The sequence below is a fragment of the Anomaloglossus baeobatrachus genome, chromosome 1, assembly GCF_048569485.1.
Source record: "Anomaloglossus baeobatrachus isolate aAnoBae1 chromosome 1, aAnoBae1.hap1, whole genome shotgun sequence".
NCBI classification, from domain to species: Eukaryota; Metazoa; Chordata; class Amphibia; order Anura; family Aromobatidae; genus Anomaloglossus; species Anomaloglossus baeobatrachus.
The window spans coordinates 203,734,273-203,748,458 of NC_134353.1; the positions used below are offsets into that span (position 1 = coordinate 203,734,273).

Below are 14,186 nucleotides of genomic sequence, written 5' to 3' on the forward strand. Positions count from 1 at the left end.
ATAGAAAGGTCTTCTCACATTGGAGTTACCGAAGAATGGACCTGCACATTCATGGCTCAATGGGCGTTTTCAGCAAAGGAGATCAAAAACGAGGGGAGTAACACACAAAAAGGGTGAGGGGACTAACAAAAAACTGATCTAAGAGCCAACCCAAAATAATTGTTCGATAAAAGTACCAAAGATGCATTAAATGTATTATAAAGCATGAGAGAGGGACATAAATGCACCAGATTGCATTTATTGTTCGCAACATAAAGCTAGTGCTTGACACACAAATTTGTGGTCGAAATGTTGCTCTCACTGTATGTGATGTTTGCACAATATGGAAGTTTTATGAACTCGGTAAAAAAAAATAAAAAAAATTAAATATAGATGTCTGGTGCACCTGTGAATTTTTTTTTTTTTTTTTTATACTGCGCGTGGTTTTAGTAGATCCCTGAGCTATTTTTGTATAGACGTCTCCTCAGCTGATGCGGAGGACCAAAACCACACACTGCACTATCAGACCAAATGTCCAACTTACAATGCTATGGTGGCAGCTAGAAAATGCTCAGAGTTAGAGGAGTACTGGCAGTCAATGGTTCTTTCCCAATAAAAATTGTCCTGCACACTGGCATTAAAGCGATAATTAAGGCTGGGGATACACGGTGTCACGTCCTGCAACAGAAGTTCTCCGAAAAGTTGCACGACAAACCTCTATGCAACTTGTCTGCTGTATTTCAGAGCACTGATTTTCATAGTTTTTATGGCTGAAGGTAGACTTAATATGTTGATACAAAAGGAAGGCAAAAACCTCATAGGGAAAATAGTAAGCTCCATATTAGGGGAAAAAAATCCTTTGCTACTGCCCTACAGCAATGGGACTAGTTCCCTCAATTAACGCCCAATCACCTGTAGTGTTATATTTTACAAGAAAGGCATGCAGGCCCTCCTTGAATTCTAGTAATGAATTAACCAATACAACATCATGTGGCAGAGTTCCACATAGTCTCACTACTCTTACAGTAAAGAATATCCATCTGTGATTATGATTGAGCCTTCTTTCCTCTATATGTAGTGGATGCAGCCTTGTCCCTGTCAAAGTCCTAGATGTAAAATCTCTGTACTGTTCCTGAATAACCTCAAATTTAATAACCTATCTTGATTTTGCAGTTCACCCATTTATTTATTCTCTTCACAACAGGGCCAAATTTCATTTTTGTTTTTTTCTTTTTTCCCACCTCTTCTTCCCAAAACATACCTTTCTTTTTCTATCCACATAGACATATGAGGGCAAGTTTTTGGTTTCTTTTTATGGAAGAGGAACTTTTGAATGACAGTATGCATTTTACTACATAGTGTACTGGGAAAAACAAGAGGAAAAAAAAAATCCAAATTGTGAGAAATTGGACGAGGGGGGGGAGGGGGGGGGCAGCAAAACTTTTTTTCCTAGTGGGGAAAAAAAGAAAATCAGACATTTAGCCTTAAAATTTGGAGGGATGTGTCATCATTTTCCAAGATCTGTAAAGTTTTCTTTTTTGGGTCAATGAAGTCGTATGAGGACTTACTTTTTTGGGGTAAGATGACGATTTTATCTGTACCATTTTGAAATATATGATATAATATTTTGATAGCTTGTTATCGCATTTTTTGTGGCATTGCTGTGACCTAAGAAAAAAAAAAAAACCTTAAAAAAAATAAATTTGAAGCACAACAATTTTTTTTTACAGTGTTTACTGGTAGGATTAATTATTTTTAGATTTTGACAGATCAGACTTTTCTGAAGGGGGGTGTTTTGAACTTGTATGTGTTTACATTTATTTTTTTCATAGTTTAACACATTTTTTTTGCTGTTTCGAATAGTCCGTTAGGGAATTTGAAGCCCAGATCGTCTGATCACCTGAGCTATATACAGCAATTCCACAGCATTGCTGCATATGGTGAAAATCACAGTCTCCTTTGAAGCCACAGGCAGGGTTTCAAAGAAGAACTGCTATGACAAACATGGAGGTCTTCAACAGACCCCTTGCTGTTACAGCAACCCATCAGCGACCATGTCAAGGGCGTGGCCCCACACCGACACGTGTTAATTCCGTTTGTCAATTTTGACAATTTTGTCAGGTTTTGACACTGACCAGTTGACACAGGGATTTAAAAGGTTAATTGTTACCAGCAGATCCTGACTAATACACAGCCATTACTTGTTCAGTATAGGGCTAACTCAACCCATGAACCCAATCCATTTACCCGCTGTACATGGACAATGCCTGTTGGGAAAAGGATTAAAAACCTTGGTTTTCTGCCAGGAGATGCAAATTTGGTGCTATGTCTGCACCAGATTTCTGTACCAAATTTGCATATACTGCCAGAAAACTGCACCGTAACGGCGTCAAAACAGTGCGTTTTTTGTCCTTTTATTTTTACCAAGAGTTGCAGATTTGGTGTTGAAATTTATACATTAAATTCCTGCACCAAATATGCATATCCTAGCAAAAAATAACTGCATCAACACACGATGCGATTTGATGCGACTTTCTGCTAGGAGATGTAGATTTGATGCTGAAGTTTATACACCGAATTCATGCACTAAATCTGCACCTTCTGGAAAAAGAAACGCATCAACCCGGCATCGCATTTAGAGGTGTTTTTAAGCCAGAAGATGCAGATTTGGTGCAGGAATTTGGTGTATAAATTTCAGCACCATATCTCTATATCCTGGCAATCCCATGGTTTTCTGCCAGGAGATGTAAATCTCAATGAACTGAATGAGTTCAACTGAGGTGAGGTCACTGAGGTCAGTTTACGTGCGGTCACAGGTGGGGTACCTTGGTATCCTGCAGCTGTGACCACAGATTAACTAAGTGACGTCACCAATCACAGCTGTGGCTCAGTCTCTGCCTGAAGCCGCAGTGGGCAGTCACATTTTCAGTATGCAGCAGAGCCGGTATCAGCGTGGAACCTCGTGAGGATTACATATTAACGCCAAACTCCCAGTTCCTAAAAATTGGAGAAAGAGGGTGTTTTTTTTTCGATTTTATTTCAAATAAAGGATTTTTTCGGTGTTTAGAGTTTATTTCTTTTCACTTACAATACTAGAAATGGGTGGATGGGGGGAGGTCTAAGAGGCCTTCCATTACTAATCTAGGGCTTCGTTGCAGCTGTGAGCTGTCATTAACCCCCTATATTACCCCGCTTGCTAAGGTACTAGGCAATCAGGATGAGCAGGGTAAAGTACCGGAATTACCACATCTAACGTGTGTGACAGTTCTGGGCAGCCGCAAATTATTTTTAGGCGGGGGGGGGTCCAATAACGCAGGGCCTTGAAATCTGGAGAATACCATCCCCAAGCAGTCAGCATTATCATGACTGGGTATCAAAATTGGGAAAGTGAGGATGGGGTGGGGAAACTGGACCGAACGCTGTTTTTTTAAAAATGTATTTAAATTAAAAAAAAAACAAAACACATAGGGTCCCTGTCATTTTGATACCCAGCCAAGATAAGCACACGGCGGGGAGCTGCAGCCGTATGCTTTATGTGCGCTGGATATCCCAAATTGAGGGGACCCTATGCCAATGTATTTATTTTTACACTATATGGACACAGACTGTGTGCAATTCCAAACAATCAGAGGCGAAGTCACACAGAATGAGGGCGCATTATGACTGTAACCAATCACAATGCAGGACTGCCGGTGGGCGGGGGAAGCAGTGAATATTTATGAGAATTAATGAGTGGACCAGGAAATAGTGTTACAGCCACGCGGGAGACTAAGTATAACACTCCTGCTCTAATCCCCCTAGCCCTTTCTATCACCATTTTACAGAACACTGATCGAGTCCCCATAGACTTATATAGGGTTTGGCAGCCGGGCAAATAATCGGATTCAAATCCGGTCCCAAATGGGGTTCCCCCATCTCTATTCAGGGGTGTATTCCATCTGGGCCCGGGGATTTATCTGCGTTAATGAGGTGTCGTCGTACTTCTTGCGGGGCTACACAGGTATCATTTATGGCTACTTTAACACTTCAGTTTTTTTCCATCAGTCACAATCCATTTCCTTTGGAAAATACGATATTCTGCAAAATATTTTGCAGTATTCAGTTCTTTCCCCCATAGACTTGTATTAACGACGGATTGTGACTGATGGCCTTATGTTGCATCCCCCACCCGACGGATCAGTCGTGGAATGACTGGCAATATTTTGCAGGAATCCAGTTTTTCCCCATAGACTTCTATTAGTGACGGATTGCGACTGATGATGCTGCGTTGCATCCGCTGCATCACGGTCAGTCGTTTTTTAACTGACCGCCGGGCGGGAGCAACACAGCCTGTAACGTTTTTGAGCAGCACAATCCGTAGGATTTTGCTGCGCATGCGCTCTCTGGCTCCCTGCACCCGTAACCAGGATACACATCGGGTAACCAAGCAATGCGCTTTGGTTAGTTACCCGATATTTACACTGGTTACGTGTGCAGGGAGCCAGCGCTAAGCGGTGTATGCTGGTAACCAAGATAAATATCAGGTAACCAAGCAAAAAGTGCTTTCTTATACCCGATATTTACCCTGGCTGTGCAGGGAGCCTGACACTTCCCCGCTCGGCTCCGCCCCCTCCCGCACTCAGTATGTAAACACACACACACACACACGTCCCCAGCCCTGCAGTCCCCGCGGCACCGACGCCCTCGGTGCCACGGCCCCGCTCGGCTCCACCCACCCCGAACTCCGCCCCCTCACGCTCCGCCTCCCGCACACAACAGTGTCCGACGAAGAATTCTGTTCTTTGTCATCCGTTGTAGAGCGCATCAGTCTCATGCGTCAAGCGACGCATGTGACTGATGCAAAACAATGGAAATGTGAACTTAGCCTTACGGTTTTTGGACTGTCAAAAAAACGCACTGCGCAGGATTCCGTCGCAATCCGTCAAGAGGTATAATGGTTGTCTATGGTACAGGATTCCGTCGTAATCCGTCACACGACGGAATCCAGCGCTGGATTCCCTCATGTTCTCCTGAGAATGCCCAGCATGTCTGGCACTCTCATTGGGCTGTCTCAAAAACAAACTGATCATGACGGATCAGTTTTTTCACAGGATTCCAGTGAACAGAATCCTGTGAAATAACTCATTTGTTGCATCAGTTGACAGGTAAAAAAACGACGGATCCATCGTTCAGTCGCAACGACGGACCTGGCGGATTTGAAACTACTGAAGTGTGACAGTAGCCTAATGGAGAATTGATGGTATAACTGATCATGTAATCTGTCATGTGATTTTCTTGTATAAATGCTGGAGAGAAAAAAGGCGTTTAGTAGATTGGCCCATCCCTCATTCTCTGCCATCCAGACTATTTTTGAGGGGATTAATATTATCATTTGAGTTTCTTACCATGTATGTAATTGAAGAATATGTTTTAAAAATGTTGACTCTTTGGCTATGGGTCTCTTTGGCTTAATCTTTACTGCCTTTATTTGCTTTCTTGCTATAAATAAAAACAGCCACGTTACAGACAAAGATCCCCAAGCGAAGTTACTTCTCCTTCACCATAAATATGAAATTTTAAAACTGATGTGGAAGAAAACTCAGGAAATCTAATTACTGTAATGTAAGGAAGACTAATATATGATTGCTTCCTGTTTACACTGAAATTTGACAGCAGTCCAATAAATGAAGAACACTTCTCATCCAGGACATGCCCAGTCTTAGCACTTCTATTAAAATTCACGCCCAGCACAGACAGTGCATAATTACTGAAGGGCTGACAGCCATACACAAGGATTAAATTAAGCAATTTGATTCACAGTCAAGTTATTGCTGATTCTAAAAATGGCACCTGAATCATAGCCCTTTCAGCAAATTCACTATTAATGTAAGCATACACTCCACCTAGAGATGCTATTGATGCATACTGTTTACCAAATGCCCTAAATGCTAAAGTTATAAACAAATTAGAACTGGATATAGTAGAGATCTAGGTAAATTCACACAGCAGTAAATTGCAGAATACGCGGGAGGCATAGGTGGGTGAAGACGCACCAACAAAGGATTCCTCCAACAAATACAACTGTAAAGCCATACAGAGACACAAGTTGCGCATGGAATCGCATGATAAAAGTGAGTACACCCTTAAATGAAAATGGACAAATTGTGCCCAATCATCCATTTTACCACCCCAATATTGTGTCACTCATTAGTGCTATAAGGTCTCAGGTGAGAATGGGGAGCAGGTGTGTTAAATGTGATGTTATCGCTCACACACTCATACTGGTCACTGGAAGTTCAACTTGGTACTCATGGCAAAAAATTCCTTAAGGATCTGTAAAAAAAAAAAAAAAAAAAAAAAAAAGAATTGTTGTTCTACATAAAGATGATTCAGTGTTTCCCAACTCCAATCCTCAAGGCACACAGACAGTGCGTATTTTCAGGATTTCCTTAGTATTGCACAGGCGAAAGTTTAATCACGTGCACAGGTGAGAATTTCAACACCTGTGCAATCTTAAGGAAATCATGAAAACATGCACTGTTCGTGTGCCCTGAAGACTGGATTTGGGGAATACTGGCCTAGGCTATAAGATTGCCAACACCCTGAAACTGTGCTGCAGCACAGTGGCCAAGACCAGACAGGTTCCAGTAAGAATGGGCCTTGCCATGGTCAACCAAACAAATTAAGTCCACATGCTCCGCAACATATCCAGAGCTTGTCTTTTCAAAATAAACTGTTTGTGCTCAGACCTTATGCCACAGTCTGCATCAAATTGGTCTGCATGGCTGTTGTCCCAGAAGGAAGCCTCTTCTAAATATCATGCACAAGAAAGCTGGTAAACAATTTTCTGAAGACAAGCAGACCAAGGACACCATGTCCTGTGGTCTGATGAGACCAAAATAAACTTATTTGGTTCAGACGGCGTCAACTGTGTGTGTCCGCAGCCAGTTGAGGAGTACAAAGACAAGTGTGTCTTGTCTACAGTTAAGCACGGTGGTGGGAGTGTCATTGTTTGGGGCTGCATAAGTGCTGCCAGCTGTGGGGAGCTACAGTTCATGGAGGGAACCATGAGGTTCTAGCTCTAGAGCACAGCTATGAATAGCAGAAATCACAACCTATGAACCCTGGCCACGGGACACTATTTACGGAGAAGCATAATGACAGGCACAGGGGTCATCAGCAGACCCTTGACTTATGACAAGCCATCGACGCGCCGTGGTCACGTCAAGAGTGCGCCGACGGACAAGAGGAATGACGCACTCCACAGTGTGTTAATTATGGCTGTCCGAGATTGACAGTGGGATTTAAATGGTTAACAGCCATGGGCGGAGCTCCGATCCACCTGCAGATATTGGAGGCACATGCTGGCTGATCAGAACAGCCACAGGTATAGAGAAAGATGCGGGCTCGGTTTGTGAACCTGCATGAAAGGCAGGGACACTACTTTTTTCGTACATGTATGTCAAAACTCATGAAGGGGTTAAATCTCCTACTTATCTGAGTATTTATTATGATGGCAAATGTCTTTAGTTTGATATAAAGTATAATACAGAACAAGACTACAGTGCAGGAGATCTACTTCTCTGCTTTCAGTGTATAGACACATGCATGCACACACACTGGCTTGTAGTTAGTAACTATCTTGTATCAGGCATTGTTACTGACCATGTGAATTACAGATGGTGAACTAAGCCAGTCTTGTCAATGCAAATATGAAGAATGTAAGAACAAATAGATAAATACCAGGTTGTTACTGGGATCTAAAACCTAAAGCTGGTGTCACACATAACGACGACGACAACGACGTCGCTGCTACGTCACCATTTTCTGTGACGTTGCAGCGACGTCCCGTCGCTGTCGCAGTGTGTGACATCCAGCAACGACCTGGCCCCTGCTGTGAGGTCGCCGGTCGTTGCTGAATGTCCAGCTTCATTTTTTGGTCGTCACTCTCCCGCTGTGACACACACATCGCTGTGTGTGACAGCGAGAGAGCGACGAAATGAAGCGAGCAGGAGCCGGCACTGGCATCTGCGGTAAGCTGTAACCAGCGTAAACATCGGGTAACCAAGGGAAGACCTTTCCCTGGTTACCCGATGTTTACGCTGGTTACCAGCCTCCGCTCTTGCTGCTAGTGCCGGCTCCTGCACTGTGACATGTGGCTGCAGTATGCATCGGGTAATTAACCCGATGTGTGCTGCAGGAGAGCAAGGAGCCAGCGCTAAGCGCGGCTCCCTGCTCTCTGAACTGTGACATGTAGCTGCAGCACACATCGGGTTAATTAACCCGATGTGTGCTGCAGGAGAGCAAGGAGCCAGCGCTAAGCGCGGCTCCCTGCTCTCTGAACATGTAGCACAGCGACCTTATGATCGCTGCTTCTGCTGTGTTTGACAGCTAAGCAGCGATCATAACAGCGACTTACAAGGTCGCTGTTACGTCACCGAAAATGGTGACGTAACAGCGACGTCGTTGTCGCTGTCGTTTAGTGTGACACCAGCTTAAAACATTTCACTGCCTGCTTAAAAACAGGCCGGGAAAGGTTTTACCTTACAGCAATCCCATGTTGTCCTGTCTGTATACTCTTTCGTGTGTCCCCCGGCCCAAATGCTGTGCTATGTACGGTCAGACACGGCCATTACACAGTACATAGCAGGAACACATTTATAAGATCTCAGAAAAGGAATACTTTTTTTTTTTTTTTTTAATACATCCAATTGTGGAACTATTTTTATTCTAAAATCTATTGACTAAAATGTACTTTTTTCGAGGGACAAGCCCTTTAAATGGACCCTAAATAATTAAGTATTATGTGATCACTGTTACTGCTCACACTTTATAATAAGGAGGCAGGTAATATTTCTGCTGCTTAAACCATATCCTGTAAGTGTGTCCGGGAGGACAAGATGGTTACAGTGATTTCAAGGCAAGCAGCAATCTGCACATAGCCGTGAGCACCCCTCTAAATATATTCCTTCATTGGGTCTAGTTAACAGTATGACAATACAAGGTTTCTACATCCTGCTCAACATGATCCCAGGATTAATAGACGCATCAACTGCACAGAATTATTCAAGAACGGACATGTGCAGTCTCGGAGTTTTACAGAACATAACAACAATTATCTGATCGTATAAAACATTTCATAATGTGCAATTACAGTATACATCGGTAGGGCTGGTGCCACCAACAACAATTCAATGCAAATGATCTGCCATAAAACGATTGTACACTACAACATAGTGAAAATAAACTGTGGCGTTGTACAAACATCACTACATAAACCAGAAGTGCTGCCTGAACCTAGAAGTTTACGCTCAATTTACACTGAAATATAACTGTAAAGAATTGTAAAGAACGCTTGTTTCATGATGACCCTTCAGTGTGAACAGGCTGCCGATAATCCGATGAACGAGCAAAGCACCATTTAAGCACAGCGCAAAAGATCAGGACTCGCACTGCCGAGACCAATGGCTGCCTACAGTGCTGGCCAGAAGTATTGGCACCCCTGCAATTCTGTCAGATAATACTCAGTTTCTTCCTGAAAATGATTGCAATCACAAATTCTTTGGTATTATTATCTTCATTTATTTTGCTTGCAATAAAAAAAACACAAAAGAGAATGAAACAAAAATCAAATCATTGTTCATTTCACACAACTCCAAAAATGGGCCACACAAAAGTATTGGCACCCTTAGCCTAATACTTGGTTGCACAACCTTTAGCCAAAATAACTGCGATCATCCGCTTCCGGTTACCATCAATGAGTTTCTTACAATGCTCTGCTGGAATTTTAGACCATTCTTCTTTGGAAAACTGCTCCAGTTCCCTGAGATTTGAAGGGGGCCTTCTACAAACTGCCATTTTGAGATCTCTCCACAGGTGTTCTATGGGATTCAGGTCTGGACTCATTGCTGGCCACTTTAGTAGTCTCCAGTGCTTTCTCTCAAACCATTTTCTAGTGCTTTTTGAAGTGTGTTTTGGGTCATTGTCCTGCGGGAAGACCCATGACCTCTGAGGAAGACCCAGCTTTCTCACACTGGGCCCTACATTATGCTGCAAAATGTGTTGGTAGTCTTCAGACTTCATAATGCCATGCACACGGTCAAGCAGTCCAGTGCCAGAGGCAGCAAAGCAACCCCAAAACATCAGGGAACCTCCGCCATGTTTGACTGTAAGGACCGTGTTCTTTTCTTTGAATGCCTCTTTTTTTTCTCCTGTAAACTCTGTTGATGGCTTTTCCCAAAAAGCTCTACTTTTGTCTCATCTGGCCAGAGAACATTCTTCATAACATTTTAGGTTCTCTCAGGTAAGTTTTGGCAAACTCCAGCCTGGCTTTTTTATGTCTCGGGGTAAGAAGTGCGGTCTTCCTGGGTATCCTACCATACAGTCCCTTTTCATTCAGACGCCAACGGATAGTACGGGTTGACACTGTTGTACCCTCGGACTGCAGGGCAGCTTGAACTTGTTTGCATGTTAGTCGAGGTTTTTTATCCAACATCCGCACAATCTTGCGTTGTAATCTCTCGTCAATTTTTCTTTTCCTTCCACATCTAGGGAGGTTAGCCACAGTGCCATGGGTTTTAAACTTCTTGATGACACTGCGCACCGTAGACACAGGAACTTTCAGGTCTTTGGAGATGGACTTGTAGCCTTGAGATTGCTCAAGCTTCCTCACAATTTGGATTCTCAAGTCCTCAGACAGTTCTTTGGTCTTCTTTCTTTTCTCCATGCTCAATGTGGTACACACAAGGACACAGGACAGAGGTTGAGTCAACTTTAATCCATGTCAACTGGCTGCAAGTGTGATTTAGTTATTGCCAACACCTGTTAGGTGCTACAGGTAAGTTACAGGTGCTGTTAATTACACAAATTAGACAAGCATCACATGATTTTTCAAACAGTGCCAATACTTTTTTCCACCCCCCTTTTTATGTTTGGTGTGGAATTATATCCAATTTGGCTTTATGACAATTTTTTTTTTCCATTGAAGACAAATTAAATGAAGATAACACCAAAGAATTTGTGACTGCAATCATTTTCAAGAAGAAACTGAGTATTATCTGACAGAATTGCAGGGGTGCCAATACTTTTGGCCAGCACTGTACATGCACTGAGCGAGTATAGATCACTTATTGTGCATAGATTACTGTGGTCTGCCTGTACATACAAGCTATTAGATGACCGCCAATTGGAAAGGGTTACTGTTTGCTGCCATCTACTGCCGTATATCAGTCCGTGTGTCTAAACAGACCCGAACTGTGGGTATGCTCACATGTAAAGAAAAAATAGAAGTGCAAATCTCAAGGAAGCTGCAGAGAAGTCAGCAGTAACAACTCCGCAGGAAACCATGCAGGTTTTGGTGTAGACTTGCAGTTGTGGAAAAGAGGGGTTAACGTAAAGAGGAAGGCAAAGGGCCAGCGAAGAGCTACAACGGGCCAGCGAAGAGCTACAACGGGCCAGCGAAGAGCTACAACGGGCCAGCGAAGAGCTACAACGGGCCAGCGAAGAGCTACAACGGGCCAGCGAAGAGCTACAACGGGCCAGCGAAGAGCTACAACGGGCCAGCGAAGAGCTACAACGGGCCAGCGAAGAGCTACAACGGGCCAGCGAAGAGCTACAACGGGCCAGCGAAGAGCTACAACGGGCCAGCGAAGAGCTACAACGGGCCAGCGAAGAGCTACAACGGGCCAGCGAAGAGCTACAACGGGCCAGCGAAGAGCTACAACGGGCCAGCGAAGAGCTACAACGGGCCAGCGAAGAGCTACAACGGGCCAGCGAAGAGCTACAACGGGAGGGAGAGTGTGGATATTCTTTTACATTAAACCAAGTTGTACTTTTTTTCTTTATTCTGGACTTGAGGATCTTCATGCAGCTCCAATGTTCATCCAATTATGGGATTTTGGACTTTGTTGCAGATTGTGACATCCTCATTAAACTTTACAGCAAAAAAAATCCACAACAAACTGAAAACATATTACCTGCATGAGTACTGAAAGCACAACCTACAGTATAGGTTAATTTATATGTCCACCGCATGAGGATGAGATTTGCTTAAACCTCATTCACATTCACATGACCTCTGCTGTATTCCGATTGTGGATTTTCTCTATGAAAATCCAAAAAGGTAAAAAAACAATAGCAATTCTTGTACATGTGAATGTATTCCTTTCAAAAGGTGGAAAGCACCTGACTATGGATAATATATTTTTCCCCTGGGAAAGTAGCCATTCGCAAAATTAGGGCAATATATTGGAGGACTGTAGGCATGATGACATAGCAAGCGTCACATCTATAGGTACAGTAGGCACCCCAGTGCACCTTTCTAGGGACATACATGGGTAAGTCTGCTTGAAATGGGATCTTTGGGATAACCAAGCAGATACACTACATTTTGTCAGTCTCTGGAAAAAAAAACCCCCAAAACAACCCAAAACAAAACCCATAATTACATTCATTAACTGTGTCTCAGCAGCCATGTTAGCGCTTACCTACAGTCTTTTCCATTTTGTATTTCAAATGCTCATTTATGTCAGTGGGATAGGATGAATTTCTATTAAGGGAGGGGGTAGTTAATATCCATGTACTTAAGGGTAATGTAAATTATCTTATGCTTGGCTATTTACCATTTAGTAATTTTGGAGGAGTTGTAATACTCTGCTGTGCTGAGTTATGATTGCTTGACACTACAACCCAAAGCTGTAGAGAGAATCGTCTGACATTTCCTGCTCTAATTTTGTTAAGGTGCAGTATAGTCATGGAGACCTCATGTAGATGACCTCCACATTATCATATTATATATCTATATATATATCCATAGTCACTGAATACATACATGGCCTCCAGGCACTGCAGAAGGGGGCATGCTGTCCCCAGAATCTCTCTATAGTGACCATCTGTAACTTATCCTTCAACCCTGTCAGAACCAAAAAGGCGCAAGCTACAAGTGACATCAAGGAGATTGATCACAACATGTCATCTTTCCCCCTTACTAGCCTTCCAGTGACCCCAGGAGGCGATACACAAACCTTTCTTTATCAATGGTTGAGTATGTGTGTGTTTTTTCATTTAGGGTAGGGGAGCTTTTTTTTTCCAGCTATGAGAAGTTTAATGCAATCACCCCTTGAGAATTACCAATACATTAGTTTCCTTGATTAATGGCCTCTAGATTAAACAGATTTTGGTCACTTCAGTTCTGGTGAATATACGCGCATGCATGTAGACATAAGAAAAAGTGACATTAAGGCTAAGTGCGTTTTTGTGTGTTTTTCGGGTGCGTTTTTGGTCTAAAAACTGCATGACTTTGGTTCCCCAGCAAAGTCTATGAGTTCATTTTCTTTCTGCGTTTTTGCCAGCGTTTTTCACCCATGCAATGCATTGGAAAAAAACGCAGCAACAAAAACGCAGAAAAAATGCACAAAAACGCATGCGTTTTTTGGATGAGTTTTTACCGCAGGTGCGTTTTTGTGCGGCCAAAAATGCTGCATCTTTGTGGTCACAAAAAAAGGCAATGTGCACACAGAGCCTAAGGGGTACTTTGCACACTGCGACATCGCTACTGCAATATCGTCGGGGTCACATCGAAAGTGATGCACATCCGGCGCCGGTAACGACATCGCAACGTGTAAAGCCTAGATGCGCCGATAAACGATCGCAAAAGCGTCGAAAATCGGTGATCTGTGTAGCGTCAGTCATTTTCATAATGTCGCACGATGTTGTTCGTCGTTCCTGCGGCAGCACACATTGCTGTGTGTGACAACACAGGAGTGAGGAACATCTCCTTACCTGCCTCCACCGGCTATGTGGAAGGCAGGAGGTGGGCGGGATGTTTACATCTCGCTCATCTCCGCCCCTCACCTTCTATTGGCCGCCTGCCGTGTGACGTTGCTGTGACGCCGCACGACCCGCCCCCTTAGGAAGGAGACGGGTCGCCGGCCAGAGCGACGTCGCAGGGCAGATATGTGCGTGTGAAGCTGCCGTAGCGATAATGTTCGCTACGGCAGCTATCACAAGATATCACATGTGCGACTGGGGCAGGTGCTATCGCGCTCGGGATCGCTAGCCGATGCTAACGATGTCGCAGCGTGCAAAGTACCCCTAAGACTTCTGTACATCCAGAAGTTTTATCGAGGGGGTTGTTAAACAACTTGCCTAAAGGTGTTTTCCACCTTTGGAAACATTTTTTTTTTCTTAAATTCATTTATTTGTGCTAAAAACAATAGGTTTTACAAATG

At 43.4% G+C, this 14,186-nt stretch overlaps 1 protein-coding gene across 5 annotated transcripts in view; it reads right to left on the reverse strand.

The window, feature by feature from the left end:
* ARFIP1 (ARF interacting protein 1) overlaps nt 1-14,186 on the reverse strand; it is a 189,705-nt gene that overhangs the window by 26,457 nt on the left and 149,062 nt on the right. The gene's annotated exons all lie outside the window — the stretch shown is intronic.